This window comes from Vulpes lagopus, chromosome 3 (genome assembly GCF_018345385.1).
Source record: "Vulpes lagopus strain Blue_001 chromosome 3, ASM1834538v1, whole genome shotgun sequence".
NCBI classification, from domain to species: Eukaryota; Metazoa; Chordata; class Mammalia; order Carnivora; family Canidae; genus Vulpes; species Vulpes lagopus.
The window spans coordinates 78,330,891-78,346,423 of NC_054826.1; the positions used below are offsets into that span (position 1 = coordinate 78,330,891).

At 41.5% G+C, this 15,533-nt stretch overlaps 1 pseudogene; it reads right to left on the reverse strand.

Moving 5' to 3' along the window:
* Window positions 1-7,132: 7,132 nt before the first annotated feature.
* LOC121488366 lies at window positions 7,133-7,691 on the reverse strand (annotated as a pseudogene).
* Between the last annotated feature and the right edge of the window lie 7,842 nt (window positions 7,692-15,533).

Below are 15,533 nucleotides of genomic sequence, written 5' to 3' on the forward strand. Positions count from 1 at the left end.
AGAGAGAGAGAGAGGCAGATACACAGGCAGAGGGAGAAGCAGGCTCCATGCACCGGGAGCCCGATGTGGGACCCGATCCCGGGTCTCCAGGATCGCGCCCTGGGCCAAAGGCAGGCGCCAAACCACTGCGCCACCCAGGGATCCCTATTTATTTTTAAAAAGATATTATTTATTTATTCATGAGAGACAGAGAGAGAGAGGCAGAGACACAGGCAGTCTCCATGCAGGGAGCCTGATATGGGACTCGATCCCGGGACTCCAGGACCATGCCCTGGGCTGAAGGCAGACACTAAACCACTGAGCTATCCAGGGATCCCCCATCTGTATTTATCTTTATATTTTATATTCCAGAATAGTGGAAACTAGTTACGATTATACACGCAAAATTTTTTTCACTTCAACTGTAAATATTTCTTACACAGGTGTTGTCTGAAATCCATCCTGAGGGAATATCATGATAGACAGGGAGGACTTCATATTCTATTCAGGCACACATTCCAGTTTTTTAATCTTTGAATAAATGAGTTCATTTTTATTTTCTTATCTAGGGATTAGAAAGCTTGGAAGCAACTGGCACCTGTGCAGTCATCCTGACATGGATGGGCTGTGGCCCATTAGGAGGCCTGTGCTGAGGACATTTTGTTGGAGTCTGTAACAGAGATAGAAGGAACTCAAGTTAAGAGTTAGTCTTTTCATGACACTGAAACAAAAGCAATTGTCTTTCCCAGGAGGATTTAAGAAGAGCAAAAAGTTTCAGAACTTTAAAACCATCTGAAAGTGCCTTTTTGATATACCTACTTTGAAAGGATGCCTGGGGTTGCTCCACTTGTTCCATAATAACACTGTGTGTCAATCACCTGGCTGCCAAAAAGTACAGAGCGCTTTACATAGACAGAGCCAGAAAGTCTCAAAACACAGTCTGTCTAAGCAATAGCTTCCCCAGAACTGAAATGACCTCTTTGCTGCCTCTAGGGCCCTAGGGTATCGAGTATCACTTCTGTGCAGAATCTCAGAGATTAGGGAGAATGTGTGCCACCTGTGAACTATACACCCCATGAGACTATATTCCATTCTACCATGGAGGGGGCATGTAGAATGGAGAGAAGGTATCTTTGTCACTCACCACCCTGATCCATCATTGTAAACAACTTTTGCCAAGGTGAGCTACTATTACAGGGTAATACTGGAGACATGCCCTCTGGCATCTTGGTATAGGGAAAAGCTGAGATCAGCTTTAGTGAAATGATCTGATCAGAAATGATACTTGGTTGCTGGCCAGTCATCTCTGTTAATGAGAGCAGTGTCCTAGTCTTTTGTCAGTGTAATCCAGGTCTGTGTTCTGGGACCAAACACAGCATCCTTGAGTCCAGGTAGCTATTGAAAAAATGTATTCTGGATCAAAGAAGACACAAGGGAAGGATCAAGGTAATTTCAAGCCTCTCATTAGCACAATTGATTAACAGGGTAGTGTTATGTCTGAATATAATATAGGACACACTATAGATCATTTCACCTGGATCGAATTCCTTTGTGAAAATTATGTTTGTTCTTATTCTATATATGAAATATTGACTATGCACTATAGTAAAGATGAATTGGTATTAAAAAAATAGGATTCCAGAAGACTGTTTCTTGGTGTCACTTAAATTAGAAATTTACATGTGAATCTGGGACAGTGAGAGGAAGAATAACCTTGGGCTCCCTCACCCTCTACAAAAAATGTTTAGCCATTCATGGGTTTCTAATAAATGGGCTAAGAGGAAACAGAGCTTTGAAACAGGGAGAGTTGAGAGTTTGTTTGACATGAGGAAATGTCAGGATGATGCAAATAAGTTTCAAGGACTGATGGAATCCACTGTTAAGATTTAGGGCAGTTTAGGAAGTTTACTAGTTATATATTGCCATCCAACAAATTAACCTAGAACATAGCTTAAAACTTTTATTATCTCCTAGTTTATGGGCAAGTTGAGTGGTTCTTGCTTATGAGATTGTAGTTGAAATACTGGTTGAGGCTGCAGTCTTCAGAAGGCTTGACTTTAACATGTCTCAATGACATGGTTGTTGGCAGGAGACCCCCGTTCTTTGTCATGTGGCCCTCTCTCTATATGTCTGCTTGTGTTTTTATGACATGGTTGCTGGCTTTGTAAGACAGAGCCAGCTGTCTTACAAAGTCACACTCCATCATTTCTGCAATATCCTATGAATAATATGAATATGAATCATCCCTACCTAATGTGGTAAAGGACTACACAGAGTGTGACATCACTGGGGGCCAGCCACCACAAGAAGTTATGCCAGATGCCAGCCTAGGAGAGTGTAGAAAATCTGCACTTCATTGAAAGTAGGAACTGGCTTATCAACTGGATGAGGAAATGGGTTGGAACAAGTTTTAGATAAGCTTAAGGAACTTTGGGAGTGAAGGGAAGGGAAGAATATGCAAAGTAGCTACAATGTGTCTTAAAGCTCAGATGTAGAATATTTGGGAGTTGTTAGAAAACTGCCTTTCTTAACCAGAAACCTAGAGACTAAAGTATACATGGTGAAGATTAGAATGGTCCTAGTGGGCATGAACATCTCTTCCTGGGACCTGCCTAGGAGTGACTACATTGCACATGATCTTGGATGCTTAATATCGGAGGGATTGAGTCTTTAACTAGATGGGGGAGCAGGTTTTGAGAAGGAGCGGGGGGGAAAAAAAAAAAAAGAGAAAGAGCGAGCATTACACCAGACTTGGTAGCAAGCTCAACCTAAATCCGCTTCAGCTATGTGGCCAATAGAACAAGAGGCAATGTGGTTTCACAACTGAAATATAACCTTATTTATGTATGTAGAATTATGTATGTAATTTCTGTACCCAATGTGGGGTTCAAATTCACAACCCCAAGATCAAGAGTTGCATGCTCTTCCTCCTAAGCCAGCCAGGCTCCCCTGAAATATAGCCTTTAATAGCATCCATTCCACAGCACCTACCTTGAGAGGATACAGGAGAGTAGCAGGAGGAGGTGCCAAATACACATCAGTATTTGGCTAGAGTTTAGGTCAAGTAAGACTCAAAAAAATCTTCGTATGTTCCTATATTATTTTACTTTCCCATCCATGCATCCATCTATGCATTCATCCATTCATCTATGCATCCATCCATCCACCCATCCAATATATATTGATCACTTACTTTGTGCCTTGATTCTCTAGAGAAAAGACAAAATTGTTGAATTTTTAATTCATAAAATTATGTTTCCCCCAAATTGTTACCACAATATTGTGTCTTTGGAGCATATTACCACACTAGTCAAGGAGAAAGGAGCTAAAATTTGTTGAGGGTGAAAGTTACACAATTAACAAATAGTAAAACTGCAACTAAATTTATGTTGACCAGTCTGTTTACGCCCTTTGGATCACATCTCCAAAAATGATTTATATTAATTTTTCTTATCACAGTACCACTCTCTCCTCTAATGCTTTACCAAGATTGCCCCCCCTGTTTTTTGAGAGAGAGAGAGAGAGAGCAAGAGAGAGGTGGGAGGTGTGGGGGATGGGACAGAGGGAGAAGGGGGGAGAGAATCTTAAGCATGGAGCCTGATGTGGGGCTCATCTCATGGCTGAGACCATGACCTGAGTCAAAACCAAGAGTCGGATGCTTAACTGACTGAGCTCCAGCTACTGTGTCTTTTGAGAAGACTCTTATTGCTCCCAAGGACACCTGAAATAATCTTAAAGAAAATTACATTAAAATATTCCCATATATTAAAAAGTTAGACTTAAGTATGCTTTTGTAAACATCTACTCTGGTTTCACATTGGAATTATGAGAATTCCTTATAGACTATGGGCACTTAAAAAAATTTTGTGTATATAAATAAACATTTAAAAACAGAGCTTTGATTATCAGACATAGTTGTTATGTATACATAATACATACTCAAAACATAATATAATACTGCCTACAAGTAGATTGTCCACATTGTTTTTTTTTTTTTAAAGATTTTATTTATTTATTCATGATAGACAGAGAGAGAGGCAGAGGCAGAGACACAGGGAGAAGCAGGCTCCATGCAGGGAGCCTGATGTGGGACTCGATTCCGGGTCTCCAGGATCACTCCCTGGGCTGAAGGTGGAGCTAAACTGCTGAGCCACCCGGGCTGCCCCATTGTCCACATTGTTGTGGGCTGAACTGTGTCTCCCAAAATTCATGTGCTGAAGTCCCAACCCCCTATACCTCAGAATATCATAGTATTTGAAGGTAGAGTCCTTAAAGAGCAGACTAGAGGAAATAAGGTCATTAGGGACCTTAATCCAATGTGACTATTGTCCTTACCAGGAGAGGAGGACACAGGCAAGTGTAGGGGAAGACCATATGTAGACAGGGAGAAACAGCCATCTACAAGCAGAAAAGAGAAGCCTCAGGAGGAATAGCTCTGTTGAGCTATTGATCTTGGACTTCTAGCTTCCAGATCTGTGAGAAAATAAATTCCTGTTATTGAAGCCACTCAGTCTGTGGTACTTTGTTATAGCAACTCCAGCAAACTAATACTCACATTTTACAAATGAGGGGATTCAAAGTTGGAGAAGTAAAATGACTTGCACAGGTATGTGACACTATGAAGCTCAAATGTGGGTTCATCTGACCAGAAAGTCGTCTCCTGCACCCCACCCCCAAAAGAGCACACTCCAGGGAGATAATAGTAAGAACTGCTTCCCTCTAATGAAATAACTTTATGTCCTCCCACCCCCTGCCACCCAAATCCTTTCCACAGACCTTTGCAGAGCAAGTCACTGCTGCCTCCGTGTCCCACCCACCGTGGAGTATGAGAATTTACTTGTTACCTTGTTTTCAAATATAGGAATTATAAAAGCTTTACACATTTCAGAGGATTCAAGAGAACATTTTTCTTCCTGTGATAAACAATATATTTTAATCCTTTTTTAAAAGGATATTGACTGGAATCTCATTCTTAGTCAAAGTGGATCCCCAAAACTCCTATTGCTGTCCCTTTAGTACTGGTAAGCTTAGAGCACATGTGGATTTTATCAGGCAAAATGAACTCTGGGCAGGTCTGTTTACTGACACAACCAGATCAATGTGCAGATCCAGTGGGTGTGCTGGATAAAGGCAAGGCAGACTGTTTGGTTCCAGGCTGTGTGCTGAGGACACTCTCCCATGATTGCCTAGACTTTGTCTCAAGCTTGGTTATTCCTTCCTTCCCTGACATTCAACCCAGAACCAGAAATCAGTGAGGCAATCAGTTTGCAAATAGGGTGGTTACATTGACCAGCTTATAAAGAAAGGAGACAAGGATTGTTTTGAATTCAAAAGGGGCCAAATTACTTACCGTGCAGTGAGATGGTGGGCACCCCTGCAAATAAGCTCTTTAAAAAAAAAGATTTATTAAAAAAAAAAAAAAGATTTATTATTTATTCATGAGAGAGAGAGGCAGAGACATAGGCAGAGAAGAAGCAGGCTTCTCACGGGGAGCCTGATGTGGGACTCGAATTCCAGACCCGGGATCACGCTGTGAGCCAAAGGCAAATGCTCAACTGCTGAGCCACCCAGGTGTCCTTGCAGATAAACTCACACAGGTGGTGTACTTAGCAGTTACTTTTCCATTTCTGCCTTCCCAGCTTCTGATATTTGGTCTTACTTAATATTTGTAGCTTTTTAAGTGTTTGTCCTTTTCATTTAATATTGGAGTCTGAGAGTTCAGCACTAGATCTTCTCCTTTTCTTGGTCTACACTTCTTCTTTGATGACCTAATGCCCTCTTATCCTTCATCCATGTACTGGTGAAGCTCTCTAACATCGCTAGATAGCACCTCTCTCAGAACTGCAGACTTATATATCCAACTGTCTGCTCAATATTTGCTCTTGGACATCTGAGAGGCAGCTCAACCTCATGGGTACAAACTGAATTCCTAATCTTTCTTCTTGAACCAGTTACTTGTTAGGGTCTTCCTTTTCTCAGTCATGCTAACGTCAGTTTGTCAGGCTATGATCTTTGGAGTTGTCTTGCCTTCTGTGTACCTTCAAAAATAAGACCCAGTGTAGGAGGCTCATGCTGGCTCTATCTTTGAGGCATGTTCAAAACCTCACCACCACCTCTGCACTCTGCACCTCACCCACTTGACTGGGAGCCAAGTCAGATGCTGCTGTTACCTGTCTCAATTCTAGCAGCTCCCAGGCTCATGCAGAATTGACACCATGTCTACCATGGCCTACATTCATTTTCCTTTTCTCTTTCTTCTATGACCTGGTCATAGAAGATGATTGCTAATATTTTCCTAGGCACATGAGGCTCCTTGCTGTTTACCAGTTGACACAGTCCCTGTTAGTAGGGATTTTGCTCTTGCTGTTCCCTTTGCCTAGAAGGCTCCTTCCCCATTCCATGATGAATCAAACTAGCTTTCTAGGACATGATAGAATGTTCTTTCCTAAGACACCCAAATGCTTAGTCACATCCATCCTTCATAGTCTTTGCATAGATGTAACCTGTAGGAGGCGTTCTCTGACTACCTGATTAGAAGATACCCCATCCCATTCCCTTTCCTTGCTTTTCATCCTCTAACGTGATACATAATTGACTTATTTTGGTTGCAGCTCCATGAAGGAGTGGTTTGTGTTTGTTATGCTGATTGACATAGCCTCAACTACTATAGGCCTCACATGCAGTGGGTGCTTAATAAATATTTGCTAAATGAGTGAATAGAATTCCTCATGCACAATTTCTCTTATTTAGACAGAAAAGTCCCACTGCCTGGGAAGAAAGGGTATGCTCATGGTGGCTTGAGAAAGTTCTCTTTGAATTAATCTAAATCTAGTGGGTGTTGGTTTTGGTTCCCTCCTAAGATAAGGTAAAGTTTTCATTTATATTAAATTTGTATGGTTTGGAGGCTTTTCTTTAACTACGTTGATCTCCATTCTTTTAGACATTAAATATGCCCCTTGATATGCAGAAACATTCAACGGATATGGGCTGAAGCGAGCCAAATCAAATTGATTGGCTTCCTTTCATCTCCTAGAAAAAAAGCACAGTTACCCATTTTGTTTGGTTGTTTTTTTAATTTATTAATTATTATTATTATTATTATTTTACATTTCACCGAAAAGTTTTTATTGGCCTTTTGGATAGAAACAGGAATTTATTTGCCAGGAAGTATGATCCCATCATACTTCTGCTGGAACCAGCGCATGGCTTCCTCTTTGCTGATTCCGTGTTTGGCCCCAGTGCAGCCTGTCCTGTGCTTCTTGTCTGCAATGCTGAAGCCTGGCCTACCCAGGTTTCAGCATCGCACATAGTGATACCACATAGAAGTCTAGGCTGTAGATACCATGCTTGAGTCATATTTGATCCCCAGATCAATGTGCTCCTGGATCCCAAAACCAAAGTTTCCAGTATTGGAGAAGTTATTTTTTCTTAACTCATACTCTCACACCTTTAGACTTTTCTCCAGGATTTCTTCTGCTTTGGCCCCACGGACTGTGCAGTGGACAGCAGTCTTTTTCATTTCTCTTGATACCAAAGGATCTAACCATGTACCTAGCTTTGGAGAACACTGGGGTCTGGCCTGTGAGCTGCTCCAGCACCTTGGCTGCGCGGGTCAGTCTGTCTCCACTCTCCCCCACACAGATGTTGAGGCAGAATTTGCAGATGTGAAGCTCCCGCATGGGGTTCTCCTTTTCATCTTGATCCTGCACCATGGTGGAGAACAGGAAGACTTAAAAATTTTTTAAAGATTTTATTTATTTGATAGAGAGAGAGAACACGAGCAGGGAGGAGGGTCAGAGGGAGAGGGAGAAGCAGACCTCCCTGCCCTTGCTGAGCAGGGAACCCAATGCAGGACTTGATTCCAGGACCCTGGGATCATGACCTGAGCGGAAGGCAGACATCTGAGCTATCCAGGTGCCTCTGGTTGGTTGTTTTTGAGTCTCTTCTTGTCTGATAGTCTTGCTCTGCATTTTATTTGATTTCATTTTATTTTATTCTATTTCCTTTTTAAAATCTCAGGACTAGTGTTATAAGGATTAAAGGAAAAGAAAACTAGTATTTTTTTTTGTATTTTAGATTTTTTTTTTTTTTAAATTTATGACAGTCACACAGAGAGAGAGAGAGAGGGGTAGAGACACAGGCAGAGGGAGAAGCAGGCTCCATGCACCGGGAGCCCGATGTGGGATTCGATCCCGGGTCTTCAGGATCGCGCCCTGGGCCAAAGGCAGGCGCCAAACCGCTGCGCCACCCAGGGATCCCGAAAACTAGTATTTTTAATCAACAAAATCCTTGCTGTTCATATTCATCTTATGGGTTATTTCAGATTGATGAATTTGAAGGCACTTCCTTAGGATATATGGGAGGAATTCACTTTGTCTCTCGTCTCAAAGGGCAGAGTTTCAAATTCTCCAGAAACTAGATCCTAACAGTAACTAGGCCCAGTCTGTATTCCAAGGGAGGGAGAACCCAGGAACATTTCTCTCCCAGTGGCTCCCAAATCTGGTTCCCTGCCATGCTTAGGGGGTGCAGAGCTCTAGGAGTCATTTCCAGAAAGATTTAGGGGGAGCAATACCAGGGGCAGTTGCCACAGAGCCCCTCCCCCCAGTTTCGGAATCCTCCCTGTGAGACTGTGCATGTCTCTATGCCCTCCAGGTCTGCAGAGCCCCTGGGAGCTGAGAGGAGGGTCACTGTCTGTGAGGAATGAGCATACCAAGGAGAGCACTTCTGAAGGTGGTGAGCACAGAACCCAGAATGATGGCAATACCTCTACCGGACATACAAAGGTGCTTATGATTTAATTAGGTAAAGACAATGGAAAGGGCTCTCCAGACAGAGCTAAGTCTAGAAAATACCTTTTGTAAAAAATTAATTTATTTATTAGAGAGAGAGAGAGAGAGAGAGAGAAAGGGGTGGGGATCACAAGCCGGAATAGGGGCAGAGGGACAAGCAGATTCCACACTGAGTGCAGAGGCCATTGTGGGTCTCCATCCCAGGACCCTGAGATCATGACCTGAGCCAAAATTCTACTCTTAACTGACTGAGCCATTTAGCACCCCCCACCAAAATATTTTTTTCCCCAAAAAATATTTTTTTTTTATTTATTTATGGTAGTCACAGAGAGAGAGAGAGAGGCAGAGACACAGGCAGAGGGAGAAGCAGGCTCCATGCACCGGGAACCCGATGTGGGATTCGATCCCGGGTCTCCAGGATCGCGCCCTGGGCCAAAGGCAGGCGCTAAACCGCTGCGCCACCCAGGGATCCCCCCCAAAAAATATTTTTAATGTGACTTAAAACTTTCTAATTTTGACTGATTAGAAAGCCATCTGAATTAATGAAATTTTAGAATTATAGAACAAATTTTATTTTACTTATTTTTAAAAGATTTTTAAAATTTCTTTATTCATGAGTGACAGAGAGAGGCAGAGACATAGGCAGAGAGAGAAGCAGGCTCCTTGCGGGGGCTGGATGTGGGACTCGATCCTAGGACACTGGGATCATGACCTGAACCATAGGCAGACGTTCAACCACTGTGCTACCCAGGTGCCCTACAAAACAAATTTTATTTTTATTTTATTTAGTTTTAGATTTTTATTTATTTATTCACGAGAGACACAGAGAGAGAGAGAGAGAGAGAGAGAGGCAGAGACACAGGCAGAGGGAGAAGCAGACTCCATGCAGGGAGCTTGATGTGGGACTGGATCCAAGGGCTCTAGGATCACACCCTGGGCTGAAGGCGGCACTAAACCACTGGGCCACTGGGGCCGCCCATCCAAAACAGATTTTAAAACACAATATTTGACCATGAACAAGTCCTTAAATTAACAAAGGGCCTCAATCAATACTTATAGAATTAATTTAATAAACAGATAAAAATATTTTTAAATTCACAATAGGACAGTCCTATTATTTCAGAATTGCTGGCTTGGGTGATTATACTTGTTGGGAAATGGTGACACGGTCAGTTCTTATCTTCAGGGTGGCTGAAAAATTAGAGGAGGTCAAGGTTTTGCAATAGCTAAGAGGGGTTTCTAAAGAGTTCTTATCATCTGTAAGGATTTGGACAGCTGGAAAATGTTTGACCTGGGGAGGTTCTGTGATGTGTGTTTGGGGAGGGAAGCTGGAAGCGTATCAGTTGCTGCAAAGGTCTGGGAAGGAGGTTTTTCAATCAAAAGGGTCAGAACAGCTGGGAGGGCAATTCTGGAATGTTGCAGCAGGTCTGGGGGAATGGACTTGGTGTTTCTCATCAATGGTAGAGTTGCAACAGCTGGGAAGCCCCAGAACTGGGGATTTTAAAGAGGAAGAGAAACCGAGACTGTAGGAGGAGAAGGGTGCCTGCAGTGTAGCTCAGCCTGCCATGCACGGCATCTGTTTAGCACAGGAGTAGCAATTCTGGCCTTTCTTCTCCAGTGAGTTCTCAGGGCCAAGTTACCTGTCATCCCTCCAAGGGGCCTCCTTGTTGCTCTCATTTTCCTCCAGGAACTTATGTCTATAAACTGCCATTCACCTCTTTCGCAACAATCCTGCAGGACCAGTTCAGTCTGTTAAAAATATTAAAGCACCCACAAATAGCACTTGTGGAAGATGATGCTCATATTAAAAGTAACTATTAGAGTTGTGAATAATGTTTAGTAGTTACTTATGATACATGGAAAAGTTTTGTATAAATAGGGTGTTTGGCCAATCAAACCACATTTAAATTTTACTATAAGAGTTTGCTATTTCATTCAAAAGGTGTACAATATGTGTTAGTACTGTGTGAGGCTAAAGCGAACAGTTCTTTAAAATGCAAATAACTGCCAAGTCCTATTGAATACAATTTGTAGGTTTGAATTTTTTTAATCATTATAATGTTGAAATATAACAAAATATACTAAAGTGAATAAAACAAATATATGGTGTAATAATTAATTAGCATAAAATGAACACCCATGTAACCACCCCTCAGAACATTTCTGAACATTTCATAGGGTCCCCTATAGCCCCTCTCCCTCCCAAATGTAAAATTGTCCTCAATTACTCTGACATCTAACGCGGTTTAGTTTTTCTCATTTCTAAACTTTATATACAACAAATCAGAGAGTTTATACTTTTATGTATTTGGCTTCTCATAACATTAGTGAGATTTGTTAGGGTTGTGCTTATCTGCAGTTCATTCATTTTCTTGACTGAATAGTATAATTTCCAAAACCAACTCATCCATTTTACTGTTCTGACACTTAGATTGTTTCCAGTTTTGAGCTCTTACAAAATTGCTGTACACACACGGAAAATGCATGGTACACACAGAGAGCTATAAGCTCTGGAAGTCATTTCCGAGATGAAGCATTTAGTAGTTGGCACATGACCCTCATATTCTCTTTCCTGGAAAACGTTTGTCCCAGGTGGCATAGTTACAAGATACAAGCAGCCTGGATCCCTGAGTAACCACTTGGAAGGGAGCTGCCTTGGAGAACCACTAGATCTGCAGTGGATTTTGCATGACCAAAAAATAATTCCTATGTTTCTAGACATTAAGATTTTGAGTTTATTTGTCACTGCTCCACAGCCTAGCCTAATCTGACCAGTAGAAACAATATAAACATTTTACCTTCAGAAATATTCTTTACCATCAAAATCAATAATTGATTTTCACATCTGAAAATTTCATCATGCCAACAGGAGCTCTTAATTTATTCATTCTATTTATCAACAGGCTGATGGCAAGTGATAGAAGGACTTCTGGAGACCAGGGCACCCATACCAGCATGTTGGACCATGTCTATGACCCCTTACCATAATACCAGCTGGTGGAAGAGTTCAGGGGTTTGTGATTACTGACAAGGACCCACTGGTGGTGGACAGCTGATGGTTTGGTGCCATTTATATGATTTCCCCCATCTTTTGTAGTGAAAAAATGCCAAGATTATTTTCCTTGTCGATTTTCTCCCTAGGATGGCACCAGTGGTAAATAGAGACTAAGGAAGGGTATGATCAGGGTTCCAACAGGGAAACAGCCACTCCAAGGTACTGGGGCTAAGAAGGGGAGCTTTCATGAATTTGGGACTTACTAGAGAGTTGCTAGCTGATGCTACCAGCTAGAGCTTGAGAGAAAATCCAGTAGCCATGCAGATGTGGTCATGAAACGGAGCTGGAGAAGTATAGTGTGGGAGCTGCAGCCTCTGTGAAGCAGGAATGGGGGTGGGCTGAGGGTTGCTGCGAGGATGCTGAGGGGGCACAGAGCAGGAGGAAGGGAAGGCATGCTGGGCCCCTTTGTGCCTGTCTACCATCTTGCATGGCCATATGATTGTCTTCTACCACTCTCCCATCTTCCAAATCCCTGGGGAGCTCCAATAGGAATTGGACATCTCTAGCCTAGAACCACACAGAGAAGGGTGTTCTTGTAAACATAGTCCCAGCCTCAAATTGAAGCAGTAGTGCCCTATTGGCAATAGACAACCCAACTCAGAATCTTCAGTTTATGAGAAATAATTTTGTCTTCCAAGAGTCTCTTGGACTCTCACAGGACATTTAAAAATTAGGGCACAGCAGAAGAAAAGATATGAGATTGACTTGTCCACGGCAAAGTGTTGGGGCTTAAAGAAAGAATAAAAACACATAGCTATATGACCTGTTAACATGAAAGATCCAGAAACCATACACTTCTGATTTGGTTATCTGCTGTTATTTATTTATGGAAAATGGGTAAATAGTGAAATGTTATAAGTAGTAGAAAAATAGCTTTGTATTGAATTTGATGATGGAAATTGTATCCTGGTAAATGATATATTAATTTAAAAATTATTATAGCTGGGTGGCTAGTGGCTCAGTTGGTTAAGCATCTGCCTTTGGCTCAGGTCATGATCCCAGAGTCCTGGGATTGAGCCCCATATTGGGCTCCTTGCTCAGCGGAGAGCCTCTTTCTCCCTGTCCCTCTGCTGGTCACTCTCCCTGCTCTGTGTATTCTCTCTCTCTCTCAAATAGATAAATAAAATCTTTACAAAATATTACAGTTTATTTCTTGAATATGTCAAAAGATAGAAAAGTGAAAGGTACACAGTGAAAATTCCATTAGGATGGTTTCTACCATAATAGTGAAAAAGTATAAATTAAAGTATAATTAGTTATTTGAAAATTATATAATCTTTGCTAGTTGAACAGGTAGAAAGAACTTTATGAAAAAAAACACACTAGAAAATGTGTTCGAGTTAGAGTTTGATGAAGCAAGGATTTGGCCTTTTAGCAGATGAAAAGCCAGTGTCAGTATGTTATTTCAACAGAAAGGACTATGGTAGGAAAAGCACAAGTATATCAATATCAGGAGGTCAGGGAACACTTCCTGGAAGAGGTGATATCTAAGCTGAGACCTGTGTGATAAACAGGGACAAGTCAGAGGAGGGAGGGGGAAAGGGGTGCAGATTCTTGGTCTAGGTGTGTCAGGCTGTGGTGGGCAGTGGGGTGGGGTGGGGTGCTGGAAGAACTGGGGTGGAGGAATGTTCACACCTGATCTGGAGGCCACATGGGGATGAGATCTTAAGAGCAGAAAGTCTGTGCCCAGGCAATTGTCAGCATTTCCCATGTTTCCTACACCCAAGACATAATGGAGACATTGCACCAATTGCACCAATTGCATAGTGGTGAAATCAAATGCGGGTATATGAGAGGTAAATGCATTCTTAAAAGAGAGCAAAGAAATGGTCTTTCCTATTCATTGCTGTAAGACATAGTCAGATTTGATTCATGTGTTCCAAAAATATTTTACTAAAGCATAAAAAGTAGTAATAGTAGTTTATTATTTATCCCATATGATTCTAAGTGTGATATATATGGATGAACAAAATAAAGTACTTGACCTCATGCGCTTGTGAGAGGAGACAGATAGTAAGCAAACACAGTGTAGAGCCTGCTTTCCTGAGTCACCTGCAGGAGATTCTATTTTTTTTTTTTTTAAAGATTTTATTTATTCACGAGAGACACAAAGAGAGAGGCAGAGATATGGGTAGGTGGAGAAGCAGGCTCCCTGCAGGGAGCCCAATGTGGGACTCAATCCCAGAACTCCAGGATCATGCCCTGAGCCAAAGGCAGCTGCTCACCAGCTGAGCCACCTAGGCATCCCCACTAATTTATTTTTTAAAGATTTTATTTATTCATTCATGAGAGACACAGAGAGAGAGCAGAGACATAAGCAGGCTCCCCACTAGGAGCCTGATATGGGACTCGATCCCTGGACCCCAGGATCACGACCCGAGCCGAACCAAAGGCAGACACTCAACCACTGAGCCACCCAGGCACCCTTGAAAATACTAATTCAAAAAGATATCCGTGCCTTCATATTCATTGTGGCACTATTTATAATAATTGAGACAGGGAAGCAACTTAGGTGTCCTAGATGACTGAATGGATAAAGAAAGTGTGTTATATACACACATAATAGAATATTACTCAGTCATAAAAAAGAATGACATCTTGCCATTTGTGACAACATGGATGGACTCTGGGGGCATTTTGCTAAGTGAAAAAAGTCAGAAAGAGAAAGACAAATATTGTATGATCTCACTTACATATAGAATCCAAACAAACAAACCGGAACAAACAAGGTCACAGATACACAGAACAGATTGGTGGTTGCAAGAGGTGAGGGTGGGGTGGGGTGATTTTTTTTTTCAGTTTAAGTAAATTGAATAACACTTTTTTTTTTTTTTTTAAAGGAGTAAAGTAGGAGTCAGAGGCTATAGGATATAAAAACTAACCTATGGCCAGATGTAGGGGTAGAGTAAAATTTTGTCCAGCCTAAAGGTTTATCAAATTTGAGGAACTTCTTTAAGAGAAAGATACCAACTAGACAATTAGGTATAAAAATAAATATTTATTTGAAATGAGAAATCCTTCACAGCGAGCTTTAAAACTTAAAAGGCCAACACGTATCATAAACTTCAAGAAAAATCCACAAGAAAACATTTTAATAAACTGTTTGACCTATCTCCCCACGCTGTTTTCCAACCTTTTTTAGTTGCGTATCTTTTTCCTCCAATTTTACTGAGGTATAATTGATAACTAAAAATTGTGTATATTGGGCAGCCTGGGTGGCTCAGCAGTTTAGCGCTGCCTTCAGCCCAGGGTGTGATCCTGGACACCCGGTATCGAGTCCCACATTGGGCCTGCTTCTCCTGCTGGTGTCTCTGCCTCTCTCTCTGTGTCTCTCATGAGTAAGTGAATAAATAAATAAAAATTAAAAAAAAAACTTGTGTATATTTAAGGTATACAACTTGGTAATTTGATACATATACACATTGTGAAATATTCACTCCAATCAAGGCAATTAACATTACCCATCACCTCACGTAGTTACCTTTGTGTGTGTGTGGTGAGAAATTTAAGATCTACCCTCTCAGCAAATTTCAAGTATACAATACAATGTTTTAGCTATAGTTATATGATTATACATTAGATCTCCAGAACTTATTTATCTTGTGTAACAGAAACTTTGTGCCCCTTGAACAATATCTCCCTTTATCCCCCTAGCTGCATACCCTTTGACCAATTTTGTAATTTGGTAATAGATTTTCCAGGAGAGGATT